Here is a 25,543-nt window from a genome sequence, read left to right on the forward strand (position 1 = left end):
TGGCCCTATAGTGTATACCTCTGGCAACTCGTATGGAATTATTTAGGTGAGAAAATTAGTAGTATAATTAAACTGGTAGCGAAATCCTACAGAAAGTCTCTTGTTGAAATATTGTTATCATTAACCGAGGTGACATAAATTGTCGCCAAATTGATATTTAATAGCTCCCACAAACTATCTACAAGAACCTGCTTATAATCAAAGCTACTGAATTAATTTACAATTACTAATACTGTACTTGTAGTTTTTTTTAATGTGCAACTGTTTACCGTATTATTTTTGTAATAGCCTGTACTGGACTATACAACGGCAGCGGGAACAATTGTACCGAGCTTAAATAAAGTCTTTCAAAAAGTTTAAAATAATGTTTGTCTCCGAAATAATCGAAAGTATCGTAAGTCCATAGCACTAGATGGTATAGTTACAAATAGTCACTGAATATAGAAATTGTCCGCATAACTTAGTTACATAAGTTATAATAAGTTTTTTTGATAAGATATCATCCGGAATAAATTCGAATCTTAGTATGTTTATTTCAATGGTAAATTTCTTAAAATTCTACAGCGTTTTTGACTCTTTAGGTGACTGCATATCCTATATGCCGTAGTATATATAATATATATATATATATATATATATATACTCATTAACATATCCCTTCGAATCTGTGACTTAAAATCTTATAACACTGGTTTCGGCAGATTCCATGGGCAAATGTCTACAATCGGGTCAATGACGGAACGATATATAATCTTGTTTTTGTTTACACCGACCTTATTTTGGGAAAATCGTAACCTACACCAATAAATGGACCAATTTTAAATTCAAATGGTAAGTGTATAATAATCTTCTATATACTTAATAATCTGTAATCTTTAGACTTACCTTGTTTTATACAATGAAAAAAAGGTTTAAAGGAAAAAATAATAGTTTATCACATGTTATTTAACACAAAATCAACATGCAAAGTAACTACAGATAAGTACGTTTATTATCCACTAATACAAAAAACAACCAAGCAGCAAAATACAACGTGCGTGCGTTATGATAATAAACATCGTTACATATTTGTTTATTGAAATTTATAGAAACAAACGCGAAACAAGAAACAATTAAGGTGTACATTAATGGAAATATGATCTTGGTAATAAGTGGTAATACTTTACATATTTTTTTCTTATGTGCGTAATACGATTATTTTTTAAAGTATTCTGTTTTATATCATTACGATTGAAATAAATTATTCTTAGGTAAAGTTTGCTAAACATCCCAAAAGCCAAAGAAAATATAAAATTTTACGTTAAAGTAAATTATACATATTCATATATAATTTAATTACTACATTCATCACAATAAAAGTGTTATTACCATAACTGCCAAATTTGGAAGTTGGATGCTCCTGCTCATCTTCCGAATTCATAAATAATAAGTACATTTACGTAGCTTTCCTTTCGAAGTAAGATAGTCAATATACAAAAGTAATAACTATAGTATTAAAATTAAATCGATTAAATCTACTCGAGTGTGGTATCAGGTAACACCTCGTTGGAAAATGTCACGAAAATACCGTATGCGTTGCTCTAACACAAAGAAAACGTTTCTGTACAATTATTTACAAAAGCGAAATTGCTTTCTTAATATTCCCTCACAAGCTATTTATGGCTCCCTTGACTAGATTGTAATTGCGAGACGATAATTTAATTTTTGTGTAAATATTCAGTTTTTGAATAAACGGCACCGCGGAGCCTTGTCGAATAACACAATTGCGATTCACATAAATTTTATTTGTATGTATTTTTAATATATGCATATATTTAAAATATATATATAAAATATATATAATATAATATATATTAGATTATCTTGTTTTTAATAGTTACTTTTTTTAATAATGATATTGTATTAATTGTAGCTAATTATATTATTTTTTTATATTATTATATTATTTCAATTATTTGATTTGTTTTGTTTGGTTTATTTTGAGTTATTTTTTAATTTCATTCCATCAACTAGTTTACTTTTTTCTGTCGTGATCACATTTGCATGCCGTGGCGACCTTTAATTAAGGAATTTAGTATAAGTCTCTGTATCACTCACTTCAACTTTGTTATATTTAATTCATGTCTTGTTGGTTGTCCTAAAAATAATAAATAAAAATAAATAAATCTTTAATTATTTGTTATAATAAATAAAATAGTTCATTTGCTTCAACTTTTAACTAAATATTCTCAGATTTATCGACGACTCAGTTACAGTATTTTTATATCTCAACATAATTCTTTCGCTTTTACAGGCATAAGCTCTTCCACGTGCGCTCATATAATAATACTTAAACTGATATTATTTAAACAAATCTGGGGCTCAATGGAAGGGGTGCCTTACGGGTAACCAGGTAGCGCGTGACACCTGCTCAGGTGCTTACACAAAAGATTTTTCGGTGTCCAATTTGTTGCGCATATTTGTAAAAGTAAACCAATTTGATGAATCTAATGTTTAAGGTATCACGTCCAAATTGTTAAAGCTGCATAATTATAATTCTAGAATTATTTAGATAAAGATAACTCAATAGATTAATAATGACAAATAATATGCCATTACAGTCACAATATTACCTCGTGTCTAACTAAATTTATGCTGACACATCTTGATTAAGCATCAATGGACCCTAAGGAAAATAATTAAGAGTAACCTAGTCAACAGGAGTGTAAAGTGGAAACGTCACACCTAAATAAACGCGGCACGGGCTGAGGGAGGCTGCAAAACAAACAAACAACATAACCAAGTCACTTTCACTCATCACTCGTGTCGTCATCGTCACCCGCGGGACCGCGATGTCGGAGACTTGCGAAAGTGACGTGAAGGACATGCTCTCAATGAAAGATCGTATGGGTGATTTGTGTCACTAGGCTATTACAATAACTTTATTTTGACATTGTTATATATTGTACCATAATTCATAAGCATGTCACCCTGATGCTTCTTTACGTGAAGTGTTTTCATTAATAAAAACCAAAAAACAGTCTGATGGAAAATGCGATAGTAAGCGCCAATGCAGCTCCACCGGTCGTGAGACGGAAGATTAAGGTTCCCGTGCCTATGATTGCACTGGCTTACCTACTTTAATTTAGAACACAGTGTTGCTTTGCGTCAGAAATAGTTAGGACTATGATATTTATCTTGAGCCTAGAGCAAACGTGTCAATTAGTAGACCTTGATATAGAGGTGTGTCAAATCCTAATTATCATTCATGGAGTAATAATGATTTACATACGATAACCGCACTTAATTCGCAAACTAATTGCTACTTTAAACTTCCCAAAAATTATATGACACAAGCACTGTGCATGACGTTGAGGTTTATCAAAATCACGGTCGAATTCAGATTCTTTCCCTCCGGATGTCGAGAGATCTTCGATTATATGCATATTAACGCATTATGGACTTAATTTACTCCGATGCGGTCTGTCTGCCCACAAGGCGACAGCGACCGAACGCAGCAAGCACAATATTCGCGTACGAGCGTGCACTGTTCGAATTTGAATCATTCGACTGGAGTCCGTCGCGCGCATCGTACGCGTGATTCGTTCGCTCTCGTTGACGAAACTTACTCGACCCATTCGACGAAACGTGAATGAAGTGGTGTTTTTGAACGATCAATTGTTTTATCAATACTTTCTTTTTGTTTCTACGAACTGACTGTTCAGTTTTGTGTTTGTTTATATTTGTTTCGTGACTGTACAACTTGGAGGTGCACAGTTCATTTTCAAAGCGACCGCTTGTTTACGGTAAGTTACTTAGTGCATATTATATCCATATGCTATGTGCAGTTGATTACTCTGCGAGCAGAGATCGCAGCATGAACTGCATTTTGTTTTCCGAAGGTCGCACATTTCGTTGCGAATCAATCGGTTTCTATGTCATTATTTGTTTTAAAGGCCGAAGTTTTGGTCAGGTTTGTTATTAGATAGATATTTTATTAATTATCATTTACATTGTTAATTGATTTTCTAGTTAAAGCAAATCACTAAGTTGCCGACGTAGATTGATTGCTAATTTTGCTAATTGCAAATTAGATTACACCTGTAAATGTAAAATAACAATAGTAAACAACATGAGTAGTTAAGAAGGTTGTATTTTTTTAGAAACAATTATCTCCACTGATTAATAAATTGCAACTCTTGTTACCTGTCTACTTCTTATTTAACTTTTTATATTAAATAGGAATTCTCATTGCACAATATCTGACTTTGTAAATCATCGTGTTGTTCTCGAGTTTTATAGCATCAATTATGTTTGATAACTATTTTATAAGCAAAGGAATTGTAGGACATATGATGTATAATTGTTAACTAACTATGTATCAGTATCAAAATAACATCTTTACAATAGTGAACCGTTGATGTCTTTTGTATCTATCAATTTTTTTTCCCCTTTTTGCAATCATATGTCCTAGATTTTATTTAATACCTTGACACAAAATATAGATATAATTTATAGTTTCTCAATGCCTCGATTGGGACGTAATGGAAACAACAATAATCAAAATTCCTTGACTGATAGCAATTTGTAAACATCCCGATGCATCAATCTTTGTGACAATATTTGGTCAACTACTTGTTTGTTACCATTGTTTATTGATCTTTGCTATTTTTTTTTAATTTGTAGCAGTAACTATAATTAATTAGATTTTTATTAATAATATATAAAAAAAATTATATAACATAAAAAAAATTCTTTTAGATGTATTTGTCTAAACACACTGATGTGAAATTCGATATTTGAAAAAAAAACAAAAATCGCATTAGTCGGAATTCCAAACATCACAAATTTTAAAGTAATCTATCTGGATTTATTTCAGAAAATAATATAAAAAATTTGCTTTTGTGTAAGTATATCATATTTCTCCTACATTTATACTAATTATTTATTTATATCTCACAGTTCCTCGCCTGATCTCTTTCTCCCTTTTTTCTCTCTGTCTTCGCCTTCCTAATCCCATTCCCAAATTTCCTTTTTATGTTATAAGTTTCCCCCTTTTAAAAACAAAAGTAAACAAAAACTTGTAAGTGGCTGAAATGCCAATCGCAAAAAGCCAAAAAAGGATTGCTTATTTTTAAATTATGTTTGAAAAAATGCATTTATTAAGCTAATAACTTTAGTCATAATTGTTTCCATAATTCAAGAATATCAAAGCTGTTTTTTAATAAAGGTATTGATAATACTGACACCCATTCATAAAATAAATTCGCCCTAATAACACATAATTACGTAATACATACGGTATACGTATTAACGTATACCACGACTCTGCGCAATTCCTTTGGATATACATACGTTGTATAAAACATAGAAGCCAACGCACCATACTAAAATCACTTGAACAGAAGCTACATTCAAGTGGGCAGGTGTCTATTAATCAATTTCATTGCTCTCTCAAATAATAACAACAAGCATGCATTTTGAAATCAATGTGGCTTCTAAGTATTGAAAGATTTTAATTATATTCAGTAGGCACTTATTCAAGAAAGTTCAATTTTTTTTGTAAACAGCGGGCGTTTACAAAAAAATTAGAATGTTCCTCTGAAGAAAATTTCATTTTCTGTCTTTTTTACGGTCATCCCGCACGTTCTTAATTGGATAAAATGTTAGATGTTCCGCATGTTTCGTATAATGAGGAAATGTTTTACATTTTCGATTGTCGAAACTTGCTTGTAAAATCAGCGCCAAAGACTGGGGACATAAAACAAGGCTTTATAAAAGATCATACACGCGTCCTCTTTTTATCCGCTACTATCATCTCTTTACAAGGACACAGGACGTAGTGCTGGGATTTTTTTAATACCAAGTGATGGGACGAACAAGTCGTGCGCCTGGTAATAAGCGACACTTCTGTCTATAACAGTTGCTGTGCCACTAAGAGCTTTAAATCTCAAAAATCTGAGGGGCACTGCCAAAGCACTCGTCTTCCCGAAACTCTCGAGCTCTCGAGAGCTCCTTATGAAATAGTTCTCCAGAGAAGGACTGCCACTTTACCTATTTCTAGCGCCAAACGGTAACGTGAGTATTACTGCGTTCCGGTTTTAAATGAAGGATAAGGGTGCTGGTGAAATCACAGGCACAGAGGTCTTGTCAACTTATGTTCCAGAGTGCAGGGCGCAATGGCAGTGCCCCTCAGATCTTTGCGATATAAAGCTCCGAATGGCACTGCAACTGTTGTGGATAGGCGTGTCACTTAAACACCAGACGCACGACTTGTTCGTCCCGATACTTGGTATTACAAAAATATATTTTTTTTTTAAATAAAATAAAAGAAATTTGAACCGGGGTCTGTTGCCATGCCGAGGTGACATCTTTTAACCAACTGAGCTACGCAACGAGTTAGCAGATCTTACAAATAAGTGTTTCTTAAAAAACTATATGAAAATTATGATGCCAAAACATCATAATATTCAATAAATAAATATGACATGGCTTGTGTTGTTAGTATCGCCACTAAAATTTTACAGCTCTAAGAGCGATTACACACAGCGACTTATAGCAGCGATGCAAACTTGTGCAGCGCGCGATTGTATCGCGACACTAGTGATTTTGCAGGCGATTGCATCGAAGCAAACGCGCGATGTTGAATCATTAAAACGTGTGTCGCGTTTACATCAATATTTACTGCTTCTTAAACCGCGCATGTGTAAGCCAGACGATTAGCGACCGTGTAACTAAATCACTGCAGACACGCTGCTGGAAGTCGCCGTGAATAACCGCTCTTAAGTAGAAATTCGTGTCCTATTCTTAGATATTATTAGTTTGCGTCTGTCCGAATTGATGCCATTATTAGTCCTTCACCAAAAATACATAAAATCGCATGTGAGACAACATAGATTGATACTTTACCATATCAACTTCACAGGTATATAAAGTTAAAAATCACGTATACATTTTCCTTTATTTTCCGGCCTTGGCTGCATTTTCACGGAGCATCGGCCGATGCGTGTCCGGAGTTTTTGTTCCATATTAAATTGCATATTAGCTGAGTTTGCTAACATCCAGGCACTTACACATATAGGCACTGCTTGTAATCGGGAAAAATCTTTCATTTTTACTAGACTGATTGTTGATTATACACATTTAAAGGTTATAAATAATTATAGAATAGTGAATATGACTGAAGCTGACATTTATAAATCAAACTTTGACTTCAACTATGCAAAAATGGCGAGCTAAGGAAGTTTTTCATATTCACGAAACAAGCTTTGCAAACTTAGGCAAAGCTTGTTTTAGTAAGCAAGAATTTAAACTAAGCTTGGAGTTTACTGCGTAATTTTTTGCTTAAACATAAGCCAAGTTCGTTTTGTAAATACGAAAACTTGCTTAGTCACCATTTTTGCTTAGTCGAAGTCAACGTTTTTGTTAATCTGAGAATAGATCTGGTAAATCAGGTCTAAGATTATTTCTTATTGGAAATATTAATAACATAAAATCGCAATATAAAATGTTATTATCTTCTTGACCAATCGTAGATACCTTCCTACATATGACACGTATTATGCTGCCGTCGTCTTGTATTTCAAAAAAAACGGCGGATGATTTATCACAATCGTTAACTATGTTACCACTACACTTTGTAATTCTTAAGAGTAGAACTGTCCTTTGAAGCTATAGAATGTTCTGTAGTATAATATAACAAGTATGGTAACTCTATACAAACGTAGCAGCACGGTTTGTATGTGTGCATGCCAGCCGCGTGTCGAGTACGGACGCTCACATTCGCGTACTAATGAAAGACGCGTGGGACTAGCGCTGTACAACGCGAGTGCATCGCGAGATTATAACTCTGGTTACTAAGTTTGTTACGTTTTGCCATACTTGTCATGTTATAATATGACTATACTTTCTACTACGTTAAGTCCTAATCAAATTACTAACAAACATACAGTTTAAAAATTTAAGGTTAGGTTACAGCAGGGTGGCAAAAATTCTGTCAGGGACGTTGGATGTAAGATGCCAGCCCTTGGGTCTCCCAGTAAGTGTACTATTATTGAAATAAAATTTCGTAAAAAGAGCAATCGCCCGAAGCCTACACTAACTCCGCAGTAATACTTTTTTTGAGAAAAAGCTAGAACCGACACGATGGAATTTTAAAATAGCATAGCACATTTTTTACTATTACTCATCAATGCATTTTTGCATCTTGTAAAATGTATGTTGTTTCATAATTAAGTTTTTTTATATTACTAGTATGTAAGTACGCTAATAATAAAATTATATCTTGATGTGATGCTTCCTAATGTTAAATTTAAACCAAGGCGCTGTCATACGGCACACAGGTGTAACGAAAATGTCCGAATATGTTACAGCTAAAAATAAAAAATCGAGTTCTTAGGTTTTCGCGATTGTTGGGGGCGTCGTATGGTGAATCTGCGGAATCCCACGTCGCCCACAACACTCGGAAAACAGGGTGCGCCCTCAACTGGAGGATCAGTGCCGCATCACCCTCGAGTCTCCCGGGCTCGAGGGTATGCATAAAGCATTTCCCCGTTAAAAAAAACGAAATAAAAGTTTTTTACAATTGTTACACATGGAAATAAAACATTTTTTTTAGATCTAAATCGTGTATGCTTGTTTTTTCAAACAAACTAACATTTTGGGATTTTAGCTCATCAGCCATTTGATTAAATATTTTCTTCACACACATTGTGCCTTTGATCACACGCATTTTGTATAGGGAAGCAACATATTTGATGTGCATTTGTGTTGTTGTTTATAAAACCACGCTAGTATCACAAGTAGTGCATAAAAAACTTGCACACAAATCACATTCAGTCTTTATTGAACCCATACAATGTATCTACATTGTAACATAACATTTATTTCTCACAATCCTTGGTCGTAATTCATAAACACGACTCGATTTCACGATATCCTTGCGTCCATTTTAACACTTCGCACGTTCGCCGCTACATTCACTCGACCAGTTTTATGCTGCTAAATGTACTAAGCCCTAAATCCTTTAATGTATGGTATATGACAATGTAGGCGGTTGGCTCCCATTTGCCTCTCCCTTTGTAATAAGATTCACTTTAATCAGTGCAATTGTCGTATTTCAATTAAACACACAAAAAACTACAGGCGCAAATGTTTTAATGTCAACTTACCGCAACTTGCAATTTACTGAGTTGAAAATTGTATTTATTCTTTTCAATCCAATTTCCAATAAAAGCCTTTGATTGTTTTGTGAATAAAACAAATTAAGCAACTTAAATTAGTCGACTGGAATCGATCAGCGCGCTGTATACGCACACAACAACTGACCTTTTATTAATCAGTTAACCGTTTTCACAACTTCATTGCAGAAATATAGTGCAGAGAATGTAATAGCGTGTGTTCGTTTTCCCATTAGTGCAGCTACTCTGTAGTCGACACAATGGTGTCTGAATATGCTGCTAATGTAAACGATCGTGTATGGGCATAATCGCGGATTGGGTTACAGAAACTAGGCCCATTATGAGAATCATCGCGTCTTCCACAATACCAGTTTGCTCATTAAGTTTCTCTGCATACTAGTTGTATCATTTTCGTAGCAGTAGCGCTCCTTGTGAAAGAGTTCGTCCACCGTACCTATTTCTGCCGCCAAGCAGCAATGTGAACATTATTGCGTTCCGGTTTTGAAGGGTGCTGGTGAAAGTACAGACACATAGGACTTGTCGACTTTACGTCTCAGGGTGATAAGCGCAGTGGCGGGCATTGCCACTTTCCACTTCAGATCTTTGCGATTTAAAGCTCTAAGCGGCATTGCAACTGTTATGGATTGGCGTGTCGCTTACCACCAGGAGCACAACTTATTTAGCACGTCCCTGGATATCATAAAAAAACATATTCTGTTGTCTAAAGTAATGAATCCTTGGATTCATACAACTGTAGCAAGTGCCATACAAATTTGTGTTCTGTGAGCTACACCACTTTGCTTATGGTACAGTCACGGGTTTTACAACCTTAACAATCGAAACGTCAAAAGTATGCACAAAATAATCAACTAAAAAAGTAATACAACATTCTCTATCAAGACTAGTCAAAGGACAATAAACACTCATACTCTATTAACAAAAGTGGTTACATTGACATTGGCACGAGTGCCTGCGGCGTTCGGAACCTGCCATAAAATCGGTGACCGCGCACACCTGCCGCTCGACCGACAAACCTATCCTATCCATCAACCAACGACTTTTATTACACTACTTTAATGGTGAAATTGAAGCCCCCAAATTTCGATGCCATCAAATTAGAGAAGGCCACTTTAACATTTGTATCGTATTGCATATAAATATTTTTATGGCGCCTTACAGTCAATGGAACAACTTAATTCGAATAGCGTTGTGTGTTACTTTCAATGAAATTCAATATTAAAAGATATATCTCCCAAATTGAAGCAACCCAGTGTCAATCCCACATCGTTTCTGGTTACTAATTAAGTAAAAGTAATTGCGTATACTTTCAGTTGGAGCCTTTTCGTTTACCTACAAATCTTTCCAGGCTACTACTTTCTCCTCGAGTCCCTGCTATCAGTCCCGCCCTTTGTATATATGCTCGTTAAATTTATCATTCTACTTTACTGTTAACATCATCCATCTTTTGTAACTAATCAATTACATAGTTCTTCAGAATGTTTATTAAAACACATTTCCTTAAATGAAACTCGGAACACCATTTAGGTAATTATAATTATAGTAAACAATTTCGACATTCAAAATAAACCCGATTTTAATCCGCGTGGAGTGAAAACAAATACCAACACGTAAATTGATAAATCTTGAAAAACATTAGCGTGAAAGCGGTTACGCCTTGGCAGATCTAAATAAAATTCGCCTCCTGTAATTGATTCAGTTAACGGCATTGAATATCAATAAAAAATATCAACCTTAGACTTTCAATCTCCTTTAATTTCGGTTCAATATTGGTTTAGTATCAATTGCGGGGATTCTATTGTGATTTTCAATCTATGCATGAATTTAATCAATCGGTGTAGGAAATTTAGTGTCAGTTTTATTTATGAGCGTTTTTATGACTTGTATCGTATCATGTGAATACCCGCGAGATTTTCCCGCGGCAGGGCAGGTCGACTCCCGCGCTGCGACTCCCACGGATCATGCCTTCCGTCTACACCTCATGGACATACAATAGCTACTTCATTACTTATTTTTTCTCTTGCGTCGTTGTTAACATTGAAGGCTAACGTTCTTCAAGAAATTCCTGGAAGTGAAACTTGTCTTTTTCTCTCATTTTAAAGAATCGAGGCAGTTTCCGCGTATTGATTTTTTACCGATGAAGCGCTGTCAATACCAGTTCTGGCAGACGGCGACCTAATCCAATTGAGATCTGGAGCAATCGTCACAAGTATTCGTTGGCAGACTATTTAGGCATTCTACTCTTACTTTAGTTGAATGCATTATTCTGTTTAATGCAGTTTTCTTTTCCCTGTTTCCTGATTGCGATGGATTATCCACATCTAATGCCGCTTAATTGACTAGCCAGACACAAATGTGGCAGCAAGGCAAACATGCGGCCTAATGACGCCGGGGGCCCGCCGTTGCAGGCAATTGCGGCACGCCTCACTCGTTTGAGTAAGTGCTTACGTACCTATACGTTAGACGCCAAAAATGTTCACTGGGAACTATGCCATCTGGGTGCAAAAAGCAACAACTAAAGGCAACAACCGACCGCGTTCTTCTTATTTATTGCCCTTTTACAAACAGCAGCAGCCCTACAAGCCCCGTTTAACTAGTCGTTCCTTATTCATTTAAAGATTCACACGCGACTTAAAGATATTTATATTTACTGTACGGTGAACAAAGAGTTTGCTGTCTTTTTGTCCATTTTTAGGCTATAAAATCTGCAGCTAACGAGCGGGCAATGCCATCAAAACTAGCGTTCTGATTCTCGGTTTAGTTTTAATTAGTAAGGCGTTGTTACGTACTGAGCATTTAGGTGGTTTATTGCCGAGGATTTCGATCTTACACTCACCGGACAAAGATTACCGTTGCCCGCTGACTTTTTTCTTTTGATTCCGCGAACTTGTAACGGTGTCGAGACCATTTGTTTTGGTTCAGTACGGCGCGGCATCCAAGGTTGTTGCTTTACATGCTGTAAATACGACAACGGTTATCGTTATGTCATCAAACAACATGAACAGTTTAGATTGTTCACTTCAATTGACTGAATAACAATAAAAATACCTAGTGGTACGCGAAGTCATGAATCGTGAGCGGTCAGCGATTAGTTTACAAGAGGGCGTAACTTTACTTTTAATGATTTACACGTAACGATTACGCATATCTACTAATTACCTTACAGCTTACAAGTGTGGTTATTGCAATAATGACGGGTGAACAATTAATCAATGGCAAAATGTCGTGGGAAGCGATCGGATCGCGCGATGCGTGCGGAATGCACTGTGCCGGCGCTGATATCCGACCGGTAGAACACGTGGTTTCATAGTTACGCACTGACGCTGCGTAAACAACATTGTAGGCTATTTAGGTTACAGACTATTAATTATCATATTTTGTTAAAGTTACTAAAGCGTATGAAATGAAAGTATATGAAATGAAATATTAACCTATGTAGCTAATCTATTTTGAAAAAAATACTCATTGCTTTATGATATCGCTCTCATCCATAATTTAATAACCAAGAACAAGCTTAAATGTTGTTCACTTTCTCATATAGTCGTTTAAAAGAATTGACTTCTTCAATATAGAATTTTCTCGGTTGCTACGCATTGGAAAAGAAAACATTTATTCGAATCTAAAATCGTGTTTATTTGTTTTTTCAAACAAACCAACGTTTCGGTGGTCACGGCTGACTTCTTCAACATGTTTGCATCACGCATTGCATTAAAATCTTTCGTAACATTATATTTACCCATCAATATAAACGTCAAATGTTATATATTAAGCGTCTATTCAATAGTTAATATATTAACAGTAAAGTAACGCATATGAAAAGTTCAAATCACTTAACTTCAGTTAGACAAGGTTGCCATTTACTTTGGTAACGCGCTTTCATGTTCATGTCATTTTCTTTCAATCTACTATCGACTGCTATTATAATTACTGAACCCATCACGATGTCAATATCAGTTTTAATTAATTATAATAATAGTTTCAATTAACAAAGTTTATCAGTTCATAACTGTAATTATTCGTGTGCGTCTGCCATCCAATTTAATCGCATATCGATATTGACAACAACTTAATTACCTATTTATTTGAAATTGCCTATTTGTTTCCAAATAAATCTTGTTTAGGTATTTTATAATCAAGTGCAATGCTTGTAAATTACAATTACAAGCTTTAACGACGTAATTTGAAATATTTAGAGAACGTAATGTCAAAAAACATGTCTTTAAAACTTTCTCATCAGCGAAGGTGAGTCGTCATGCAAAAACAGCAACCGTAAAAAATTGCAAGCAATTTGCGTATCACGTCGTCATATGCGCATATGATCATAACATATGCCAACGACAAGACAGGACGAGCTAATGAAAGTGACAGCCGGCGACGAAAGTGACTCGCTAGATTTATTTACACTTGTTTGAAATAGACGCGAGCTCTAAAACTGGTGTCCACTTTACATCTGTGCTGAGGCCAACTCCGCGTGACGACGCTATTTATATCGCTCTAGGCGCAGGTCTACCTCCTTCTACGGCAAACTAGATATGAGCTCCGCAGAACCGCAATTAACTGCGTGTTTTGCACATTGAGACATTTTTAATCCACTTCTTATAGATTACCTGCATTTGAAATGTATCACTGACGGAACTCGCTTTGTTTCTTTTTCCTTGAGCTTTTATGCGAGATCCGGAAACCTACAAGTCTTGTTAAAAGCTTTGTGTTGGTAAACATCGAACGTTCGGCACGAGTGTGTTTTTGGTCGAGCTTCGAGCGCTCCGATACACGGTGGCCTTTATAAAACCTGCGGTTATCGATAGAAGCTGGAAATCGAATCTGCAGCTGTGACTACACGATGCGAGTCAACTAGTTGGCCGCGTTTGATCGGGTCAGATTCAAAACAATAAAGGAAGGGTGTAAATGGAGCAGTTGTGTACAAGCCAATTTAACACCGACGGTTAAGCGCGGCCCAATTGAGTGATACAATTTGATGTCGCGTACGTCAGAGGAAGGGCGTAGTAAAAAGAAAACATCAGACTGATCGCTGCAGCGCGGTCACGCATACAAACACGAACAAACATATAAGAATTTTGATTACGCGTTTCAAATTTCGTTGAGTCAATAGTAAAAACATGCGTGGGGTCAATTAACAAAAGTACCAAGAGAGAAATAGAGAGTTGCGATGAGATAATTTCGATTTCCTTTTATAGAAAGCGAGATTAGCAAGATAGGTGTATGGAGACATATTAATAAGACGGTAGCGCTAACGCTGCGCGTGCGCGTGCAGGGCAGACCGCGCAAGCGCCGCCGCCACCGGGAACCTGTCCGCCACCTGCTAATTAGCACCGACTTATTACATCAACCTAAATACATGCATTTACTTGTTCCTTTATACATATTTCTTGCCAGTTACTCTTAATTAATTTCCATACTAGTTTGCGTAGGTACCGGAAAACAAGGCAATTGAGAGTTTGTTTAACCAACATCCCTCAACATCCTGCTTATTTTGCGATTATGTGACCTATTTATTTACGTTTATGTTTGTACCTACTATTTTGGGAACCATTTGTAAATAAAGTGGTGTGAATTGTAAATAAAGAGATAACAAACATACCTTCTTATCATAATAATCATTGTCGTCAATCACAATGGGCAATCATTATATTTTGGGCTCACACAGATCTTAATTTTCAACTAATGTAAAGTAAAGATTAATTAAATATTTTTATCAATTTAAATTATCCGAATTCATTAACGGTATTGGGATTGAATGCTGATTTGATGTATATTCTAGATCAGTACAGATATTTCCGTTTGAAACTTAGTCAAGTATAATTATAGATACAAAGATCGAACAAACACACAGGAAAATTCTTTCAACCCGACTCGACTCGAACCAGTGACTGTTGCCTCAACGTGGCTACCACTCTGCCAACTGAATTACAGACCGAGCTAGCAGGTCTTACGAATTTCTTTATGTGCTAGTTGTATTGGAGGATTAGGTTTAAACGGTTTTTTTGCCATAACGCCACCTATAAGCACTTTAAAATGTTTCTTCACTCAGCCAGTTACCTTTACTGCGACTAGTAGTCAGTATTTTTAAACTCTTTTAATAATCAATAAATTGGTAACGAAATAGAAATATAGCATAGACCTATTTGTATAGAGCATAGAAACTTATGGTTATCTACACAATTATAACTATTTTATAAAAAAAAACCTACCTCAATGCTTTGTGGAATTATATTTATTTGCCAAGTTTTATTGAATCGGCTCAGAAACTAGAAACGGCTCAGAAAACAGAAAAAGCTACAAAACAAAAGGTATTAATTATTAATCGATGCTCCTATCACCAATGCATGTTTACCTAATTTAAGGAAACTCATTTCGATATAAACTAGCAACACATACGAATTTATGTCGAGGTTTTGTGTTCCGAGTGAATCTCAAAAAATATTGGGTAAATAAATTACAAAACAGTTAAATACTCAATAGTTCCCTGTGAAAAGATATTCCATCTTTTTTTATGTGTACAACATAAAACATAAAATAACTAATCACTCGTGACGTGCAAACAATGCGACGCTATATGCCTAGTACTGACGGAAGTTTGTATTCGCTTTTGAATTTGTATTTGCTTTGGTGGCTTCACTTTCGTGTTCGGCGCGGTCCATCTGCCTATATTTTGTAATCTCAGGTAATCGGTTAAAGGAAAGTGAGTGAAATATAATAAACCGGATTCATCCCCTAATTTTCCACTCTTGGAGATGGAATATTTTCTTCAAATTTCGATGGGACCATACTAAGGTACCCCCTTTCCAAAAACCAGTTCACAAATCGCGTAACATACACACAAAAACTAAACAGTCAAATTGAAAGTCCCCTCCTTTTTTTAAAGTCGGTTAAAAATATCACAATGACTGAGACCTAGAGATGATTAAAAGTATATTGGGGGGTTGGTAGCCTAAAAGTGTATTTTTAGAGAAATAATTACGGATGTATAAAAGATGAAAAATTATATTAAATAAAGTAGCACACGTCGTGATTCACAAACAGACTTATTGAATGCTAAAAGTAAATAGAAACGTGAAAAGTAAAGAGCAAGTTTAGTAAATAGATACACGGTGAAATATAACTAGAGTGGCTCAATCTACTTAACAATAGAAAGTATAAAACTATTTTAAAGTAGTACAAAATTTGTTCTACAAGTTATTACAATTTCACACAAAACATTTCTGAAAGCTTTTTGCCAAATTTGGTTTTTAGTAGCAGTAGTTTGTCCAGGGAAGTACTGCCATCATACCCATTTCTGCCGCCAAAGGTGCTGGTGAAATTATAGGCACATGGGACTTATCAAATTATGTCTCAGGGTGATGGGCGCAATGGCAGTACTCCTCAGATCTTTACGATTTAGAGCTCTTAATGGCACTGCAACTTATATGGAGGTGCAAGACTTGTTCGTCCCGTCCCTTGATAACATAAAAAAGAGTATTACACAGTAGTTCTGTATGTTTTCATATTTAAAGCATTGATTTGTTTGAAAAAAAATACGAAATATGGATACGAAAAAAATCGTTTCATGTAACAATCGAAAACCTAAGAACTCAATACAATAGTATTATATAAATCATTTTACGAAAACATGTAATATGTTTAGCAGCATCGTGCAACTTTAATGAGATTCTAGACATACTACAAAAACATTAAGACAAACTGCAGGATAGGGTCAGTAAATTGCAAAGAGGTGACGATGCCCAAGGGTGACATAGGTATATAGTACAGCTTCCCCTATCATATACTTGTCTTTTTTTATTTACCTGTATGAAAGAGAGAAAAGTAGAAAGCTAAGGTGAATACACCGTAATTGCTTTTTCGACGGAAGGGTCTCACCTGCAGATTTCATTTATGAGACGTCTCGGACCCCATGTTTGTTTATACGAACTTACGTGTAGACATCATACAAAATACACCATGCAGCTTTGTCGTAGCATTCACTTTGTAATTAAATTTTCGTAAATGGAAAACTTGCTAAACCAGTTTTAATCATTGTAATAAAAGGATACCGTAATATTGAATGCCATTGTTACACATAGGAAATGAAACTATTTTTCAGATCCAAATAGCATATATTTGTTTTTACCAACGTTTTGACTCCTTTATTTGACGTCAAATAGTAGACGTGTTTTTTGTTGTGTTTGTGGTAGTTTAAACAAGAGCGCCCCACATCCAGAATTGCTCAGAACATACTTCAAAATCAAGGTAGGTACTAATCCGCGATGCTGACATAAAAATAATGTATAGGTAAGGACGGCGTCTAACAAAGGTTATTTCAATATAGCATGAAAATACTGTACTGTGATGAACACCATAATTTTTTCAAATTATATTCACAGCCTGTAGATACAACTAAAATAACAATGTAACAAACTAAAAAAACCCCACGCTTGGAGCTAGTGGTAGGCATTATTACATTATTTTATCACAGCTTGAACGGAAGAACATAACAAACTACACCGCCATGAATTACACGACCACAACTGAATTTCAAAAATGTTCGTTCCACTTGGGAAATGCCGATTGCGGTTTAACTCTTTCGAATTGCAATCCATTTTCACGCAAACACCAAATTCCACGGCTTACACTTAGCTACATATCTAAGATTGTTACAATTACTTGAACAAAACGTCTATCAGATGTAATGTATATGTTAGTCATTCGGAACCAAAAAAAAATCTTCTGTAATTGACTAACTATATGTATAATATACTTATGACTAAATATTATATACCTTTTGAATTGCTACTGGTTTCGGATCATTTAAAGATTACTGATACTTTATTGTGGTTTACAACATAAAAGGTGATAACTGAAAAAATTATCGATATGATATAAATGCTACCTATGTACGCTATGTATGCTACCTATATACGAAGAAAAGCAATACAGTATTAAAATACACAAATTCAAAAAAGTAAATAAACTTGTAACATGGTAAATAAACAATATGAATACTAGGACTAGATTATTTGGGGGAAATTGGATCCCTCGACATAGTGCTTAAAACGCCGGTAGCGCTTTCTCCTTTGTTTGACTATGCAAATAGGTACTAAAGGTAGGCACCTAACAGCAGGCACCCTGAATGCCCAGGGATATTGGAAAAAAAATGGATCTCCTATACGGTTCAGTTCATATAATTTATACAATATATTTATTACCTGTATATACTTTAATATAAAAAGTGTGACCTTTTTTGTTTATTTTATTTTATTCGCAAGAATTAGAATCACTTTTCATTGTTTTTATACAAAATAGACAGACGCTTTGTCTCAATTTACATTACTGCGGAACGGAATGGAAGCGAATATTTGTAACCACAGAATAATGAGCTTTATGTGAACCATGTAACGTATAAACTATGTGTATGCCAGCCAAAAAACAGGTTACGCGTCTTCCGTAAAGTTCTGCGCAGTCTCGGAAATTCCCGCAGCTACCGTCGCGTATCTAGTTTGTACGTGACACAATTGATAACATTATGCTATGTACAATTTCGTTACAATAATTCACTTACTATCCGTTCTGTAGCAATCTAAATTGAGCCTTAACCACAATCTCACCTACCTCTTACATTATACCAAACATGAGTCCCATAACCAATTTGTTCTCATTTTATCGTACAATGAAAACGTTTTAAGGATTGATTAACACGTGGCAAAGAGCGATGCCACACGAGCGCCGCCGGTACGTTGCGCCGTTGCAGCGCTATGATTTCAACGCACCGAGTGTAACATGAGCAATGCGTTGTTGCAACATAACGCCGCTTACATCCCCATTTCGTCTTCTGGCCACTTGTTCGTACACGTTCCGTCACTACGCGCCTTTTTTATGTATAGTATAACGCAGAGTCACCAGAGATAGGCAGCGAGTTAAACCCTTATCAACCCGCCCGGGTTTTAACCTTAAATCGTGGGCAGAAACGGCGAATGTGGAATTTGATATAATTCCGTACTTGTTACAAATTTTTTTAGACAGAAGAAGCAACTCCACACATTAGGGATACACATTATAATTCAATGATTTTCAAGCTAATTGAATCAATAGAAAGGCAAATCGAATGGCCTGGATCAGAAAGCAATCACGGTTTTGTAATAATATCATCCAAATTGAATAACAATTTCGATGATATAATCAACCAAATATTTAGGGCATTAAAAGGTTTTAACCCGATTTAATCCGGTTACAACGGTTTTACAAGACGCCGGGTCAAAACCCGAGCACTTGCCCATTCTCTGAGCGTCACTGCTCAGGCGTCGCAACGCCGCCGACGCAACGCATAATGTGGCATCGCTTTTAAAAAAGGGTGCGGATTTAAAATATCAACTTCTTAGGCCTGTCGTCTAATGTATACTAATGTATAACATCTGTAATTTATAGACCAGACTATATACTATGGTGCGTAGGCAACACCTTGTTATGGGTACGTAAGTACAGTACCTTCCTATCTATGTTGTCTATTGAGTTGTTATCCTTCATCGAATTCAGCCTGTCTGTGTCAATATGGTGTCAATCCACTAGGAGTTAGAATATAAAAGCGCTACTTTGTATGTATCCACGTACGTATTAACTACGTGCAAGTTATTGTTTTAACATTTTTATCTACACACATATCATAAACCCTCTATTATGTGTTCAAAGACCGCAAATTACGACCAGCATAAAGATAAACTGTTTTGTTAGAACAAATTTCTTACCTGTGAAAATGTTATTATTGCGTCATAATAACATCGAATTCGATTTTATTATTATACCTATTCAAATTTCAAACATCTCTGTAAAACAAAACAATTTGATTCGACCTACCAATTCTAATATCAGTCGAGATGAAGTTTTATTCGAAATGAAATGTCAATAGCAAACAATTTTGACAAATTTCACACGTTACTTGATATCGAACGATATGATAGTTGGGTCCGACTCTAGTTTGTCTATGAATTAAATTAAAACTACGGTTGTGTGACATGCTTGAGAAAAGTTTTATTTGTCGCCATTTCGCCAGTCGTAACATGCGGTTCCCGAACACATCATAGAGAGCTTATAATATGTGTATAGATAAAGCAGCGTATGTAACTGTGCATAATTAGGCATTAAAACACTCTGTTTTAAAGCCTGTCCTTATGTAACAGTCATATAAACTACTATTTAAATATTGAAATTAGAAAAACGAGCAAATCCTAAGTGCAAAACTTGTGTGCTTTGTGTACAATCTACCTACAGATGATTTCAATAACACAACATCGGCACGATATCGACAGACACACCTGACTAACGATAACGTCTTTGTTTAAGCGGTTAACACACGACTTTGAACAAGGAACCCTCGTCATGTCACGTAGAACATGAATATTCCAAACTGCACTCGCCCACTTTTCCGTCGCGGATTTGTCATTTGTCAATTTGCTTGAATGACAAAGCAGCCTTGAAAGTAGCTTGTTTACATTTCTACACCGTACCTACACTGCTAACGTATTTTGAAATAGGAGTAAAATTCATGAAGCATATCTCTCATAAAGCAAATGGCCATCTTGAGAATAATATGGACTAGGACAATATTAGGACAAACATCATGTCAGCTATAGATCCAAGAGTCAAGCCCAAGATAGGAAAGTATGGCGTGCAAATGAGGCCTGCACTCAGCAGTGGGTAGCTAAAGGCGGAAGGAGAAGAAGACTACTACAGAATGGATGCCATAGAATATTTCCCATAAATCATACAATAGGTTAAACCGTAGGAGACGATCTCAATCTCAACCAAACGTGGCCAACGTCGCTTCAAAGTTGAAGGAAATATGAAAGCCCAGCTTAGACCTAAACTTAAGTTTTTATTGTTACAGTCTTGTAACAAAAAGATACTCATCAAACAGGCATGAAACGTTGACTAACATTTTCAATTCATGTTTTTATATAATACCCATGCGCTTGATCACAGTGTTTCTTACGAATATTGACTGTGTTCCGTATTGGGTAACCTATCATAAACTCGAATTTCATTTTTCCGAATTTTTTTTTCTTTAGTGCGATGACAGTTTTGGTATAAATTTGCAACACAGAAATGTCTTACAGCAGAAGTATCGGTTGTCCGAAATCCTAGTATTAGAATAATTATTACACATACGTATTCTTTGGGCAGAAATTTGTTTGGTCTAATCATGTTTGTTATACTGTCTGTTTTCCATATAATGTAGAGAGCTGAAAATTCGTTTCGACAAAATTATTATTCTTAGATAAAATTATACCGCCATACAATTTTACTGTACAGCTCCAAAATTCTGGATTATACTTTCCTGGTGTAATTTTCGCCATACCATTATGCTGTGTTTTTGCTGACATCTGAAATGTAATTTAAAAACAATGGTCTTGAGTATTCATTAACTAACGTATCGAATCGAGGCAAGTAGCAGAACCGAATTTGTTTGCATTTCCTAGCTGGATCTATCCCCTCCTGTAGGTTTAGGTTATAAAAAGCGGCATGATCCGAACGAGCAAAGAGAGCGACTACAACTTGATGAAATTAACTTGCACCTCGTTTAACATATTTTCTAAAGACGCGAGGTGCTTTGATTTGACGAGTTGTATTGAGCAACACATTCTAATACATTTAATATTGTAATAAGAAATAATATAACAAAAATGTATTAAGGATATCGTTTCTTTTTTCAAATTGAAAAAAATACTTACGCTTAGATACTTTGGCCAAACGGTTTGTTGGGGAAATAAAAATCTGGAAACGAATACTTTGTCTATATGTCAAAATAGTGAAATATTAAATGGTGTAATGAAAAAAACTGTAACGTATTTTCGGACAAATGAAACAAAATCTATTCAATAAAAGTCTAAGGGTTTTCGGAGAGACAAAATTCTGTAAATTATGTTTCTATCTTGTAACAGGTAACCTCTGTATTGTTAAACAATACTTTTGTTAATTCATTAAAATATGACTGGTAATATCTCATACGGCGGTATTCTAAAGTAATGTTTATATCAACAAAATATTAAAAAATATGCTTAAGAAACCCGAATTGATCGATTTTATTTATCAACATCAGGGTCATTAATTCAGTGCGATATGTGGTAGTGCGGTATACCAAATACTTCAAATGTGGTGTGGTTAGTGTTGTCTAGTGTACATACAAATCAAATAAGACTTGAATTACGGAACTACACAAATATTTGCTACAACATCTGATTCAAACACTATACAAATAATCTCTTGTAACAAACAGTCAGAGACGCAGCATTTTTTTTAAAGAGTTTGTTTGTTCTGCACGCTGTCATAACGATTACGGCTTGTTACCAACATTATGGAGAAATCAATGGACACTGGAACTAAAACTATAATAGGCATCGACTATTATTTAATATCTCACGATTGCTTCTTGTCGATTGTCTGAGGTCCAAATCCAAACAATCGCGCCATTGTGCGTGAACAGAAGACTCGGCAGAATAAAGAAGTTGCCACCGCGTTCCGCGCGGTAAAAGTAGGAGCAAACAATAGATTCAATTCTTATTTGATTCCATGCTTTCCTTTTTTGGCGGTAGCTACCTATAGATAATAGTTAGCCTTCAGAATAGTGGTTTACTCCAAAAAAAATTACTAATACCTATTGTACTAGACAAGTACCACAACGAGTAAGGTTTTTAAGGAAATATATCTCGTAGCAATAAAAATAATATAAATCGTTTATTTCAGATTTCTAGCATAATAAACCTGCATGCTATTTTATATCTGCCGCTAGCCCCGTGCAATAGACACTATTTTTTTCTTCGTTCGCAATAAAACCGGCAAAAAAATAAAACAAAAAAAACAAATTTCATTCAGAAACACGATTCATTATTATGGATAGATGCCAAACGTACAAATCCAACACCTGCGTCAAACTTCTAATTATATAAAACATGATGAGAGAGAGAAAAAATCGTGTGAAGGCTGAAAATCCTTCGATTAGTTTAGCGCCGCTGTTGATTTCACATTGCCGCTCTATTTATTAGAGACATATTTCATTAATTACCTAAACATTGCGCCTATAAACTGAAAACTGTTTTCATTGTTAACAATGCCTTAGATTTGATCAGAAAATGGTCCCTTTTACAAAATAATCGTGTGTGGTAAAACGTAATCGTTGGCAAAGTACGATTTGCTGTGCACTTAACCGACATTTTAAGTGCCAGTGGGTTCATTAATATCAAATTGCTACTTTGTAATAATTTTCTAGAGCAAAGTGCCTTAATTGGGCGTAGGCCTAACGTGCATTAAATTACCGTTACAAGGCACAAAAAGCACACACAGACTTTTCAAAAAGGTAAATTAAGTAGCATATTCATGCGGATTCGTTTGCAGCTTTACAGAAAGGCAATACAAATAGAAAAGACTGAGTAGTTGTTTTTGCATAGAAATAGAAAATATTCCCACTTTGCTATCTGGATCATTTCAAAGACAAACTCTGACAAACACTAAAGATAGTAAAATGTACTTTCAAGAAATACTCATACAAGATATTGAAATAATTATGTATTATTAAATTCCTTTATGAGAATATTCACCCAGATCACATAATGGAAAACAGATTACGTAACTATGATTTAATTTCAACATAATTCACACAAACCAAAATAGTGTTACAGTTCCCATATTTGATAGTTTAAATTATTATCAACTCTGTAAGGTATACATTTCCATCACTAACAATTATTAGTGCAATACTACACCGCAACGTCCAAATTTTTGCGTTATAAGTCGTTTCCCACTGATATTTGCGTTACTAGTGTTTGAAAATTGTTAGCTGTTAGTGAAGTACAAAGAGTCTCTGAGGTCCCGGGTTCGATCCAATATTCCGGTCATTATAGAAACTAACTGTCTCGGATCTGGGTGTTTTTGGTACCGTCCTTGTTTCCAATTTCCATAACACAAGTACTTTAGCTACTTACTTTGGGATCAGAGCAACGTATGTACGTGATGTTGTCTTATATATTTATTATTAAAATGCAACTCTATTTCGCTTGCAATAGGAACGGTAAAGTGGCAAGTTTCATGTGGTCTTGATCTACCCGTTTAATTTCAATGTTTAACAGACTACATTTAAGACATTTTTAGCATAAGACTAAGACAAAAAAATAACTAATAGATCATACTACATACAAATTTTGTCATATGTTAGAAGGACTTATTTCAATATTAAATTTAGTTCCGGAAAGTAATTTCACCTAGGCTAATGAGGCAATAGCCGTGCGACTCATCGAAGAACTGGCTGCTTATCGTTAACGAGATTGGTTTACCACCTCTATGACTTTATACATACAAATTATCGTTGTAACTTTCCTATGCAATAAAGACAGTACAGTGGAATTAGTGCAATAATTAGTGCTTTGGCCGGGCTTGCGGATTTAGTCCATTATCTAAAGCATTCAAAGCGAATTTGATAAAATACTGAACCAATAGTTCTGAATGAAAGAATGAAATATTCTTTATTGTACATTAAAAATTACAATGACAACACTGAACAGTAATGTAATTATCACAGAGTAATCTAATGAATAACATGCGACCTTATTGCTTAGTAGCAATTTTTTCCAGGCAACCTTTACACATTAATATTGTATTTTGCGTTTCGGTAAAATTTTATTTTCATACAGTTTCTTCGAAAAACTGTATGTCACGTCCATTTAGAAGGACCCGGGTTCTATTCGCGGTAGGACCAATTTGGGAAACGAACTTTCATAAATTAATGGTAGTGTCCCAGAGTTAATTTCGTTGCTCTGGTACTCATTAGTGTCATTGACTGGTACTATTACTCTTATTTCTGTGTAGCTATTTCTATACCTACCAGACAACCTTCAGATAAAAGTATATATCAATATAAATAAGGAAAATAAAATAAAATTTATTTTTACAATTTCATACCACGATAATAATATTACACACTATATTATAGTAATACTGCATTCCTTACCATAACTAACTTATTAGACATTTTTAGCAAAATTGAATTATTAACGCATCTAGTGTCAGAAAAACAAGGTCTACAATCCCCTGTAAGAGGTTTTTCCTATCTTGTTTAGTTTCAGTTTTATTATTAAGCAAAAGCAGGCAATTGACATATTTCAAATTAAAAAAAAACTTCAGGGTGACAATATTATTTCGAAAGTTACCAAAATGCAAAATGCGTTAGTTATGACAAGGAGAGCAGAATAAAAATACTTCTATAGAAGATAATTAAGGCAGTAAACGCAATAGAAATACATTGGTAAGTGATACCTTTGAGAAAAAAATGGTGTAATGTCGATGGTATAATAATAGGGGTTAAAGTATGAAATTGCCGATTTGTACTGAAA

The 25,543-nt window shown here is 35.1% G+C and overlaps 1 protein-coding gene across 1 annotated transcript in view; it reads left to right on the plus strand.

The window, feature by feature from the left end:
* The first annotated feature begins 3,557 nt into the window (after positions 1-3,557).
* Positions 3,558-25,543, plus strand: part of LOC113233763 — a 57,415-nt gene continuing 35,429 nt past the window's right edge. The window contains exon 1 of the mRNA XM_026468953.1: positions 3,558-3,785. The gene's annotated coding sequence lies outside the window, so the exon portion shown is untranslated. The remainder of the gene's footprint in view (positions 3,786-25,543) is intronic.

This window comes from Hyposmocoma kahamanoa, unplaced genomic scaffold (assembly GCF_003589595.1).
Source record: "Hyposmocoma kahamanoa isolate Upper Pololo Valley unplaced genomic scaffold, ASM358959v1 80, whole genome shotgun sequence".
NCBI classification, from domain to species: domain Eukaryota; kingdom Metazoa; phylum Arthropoda; class Insecta; order Lepidoptera; family Cosmopterigidae; genus Hyposmocoma; species Hyposmocoma kahamanoa.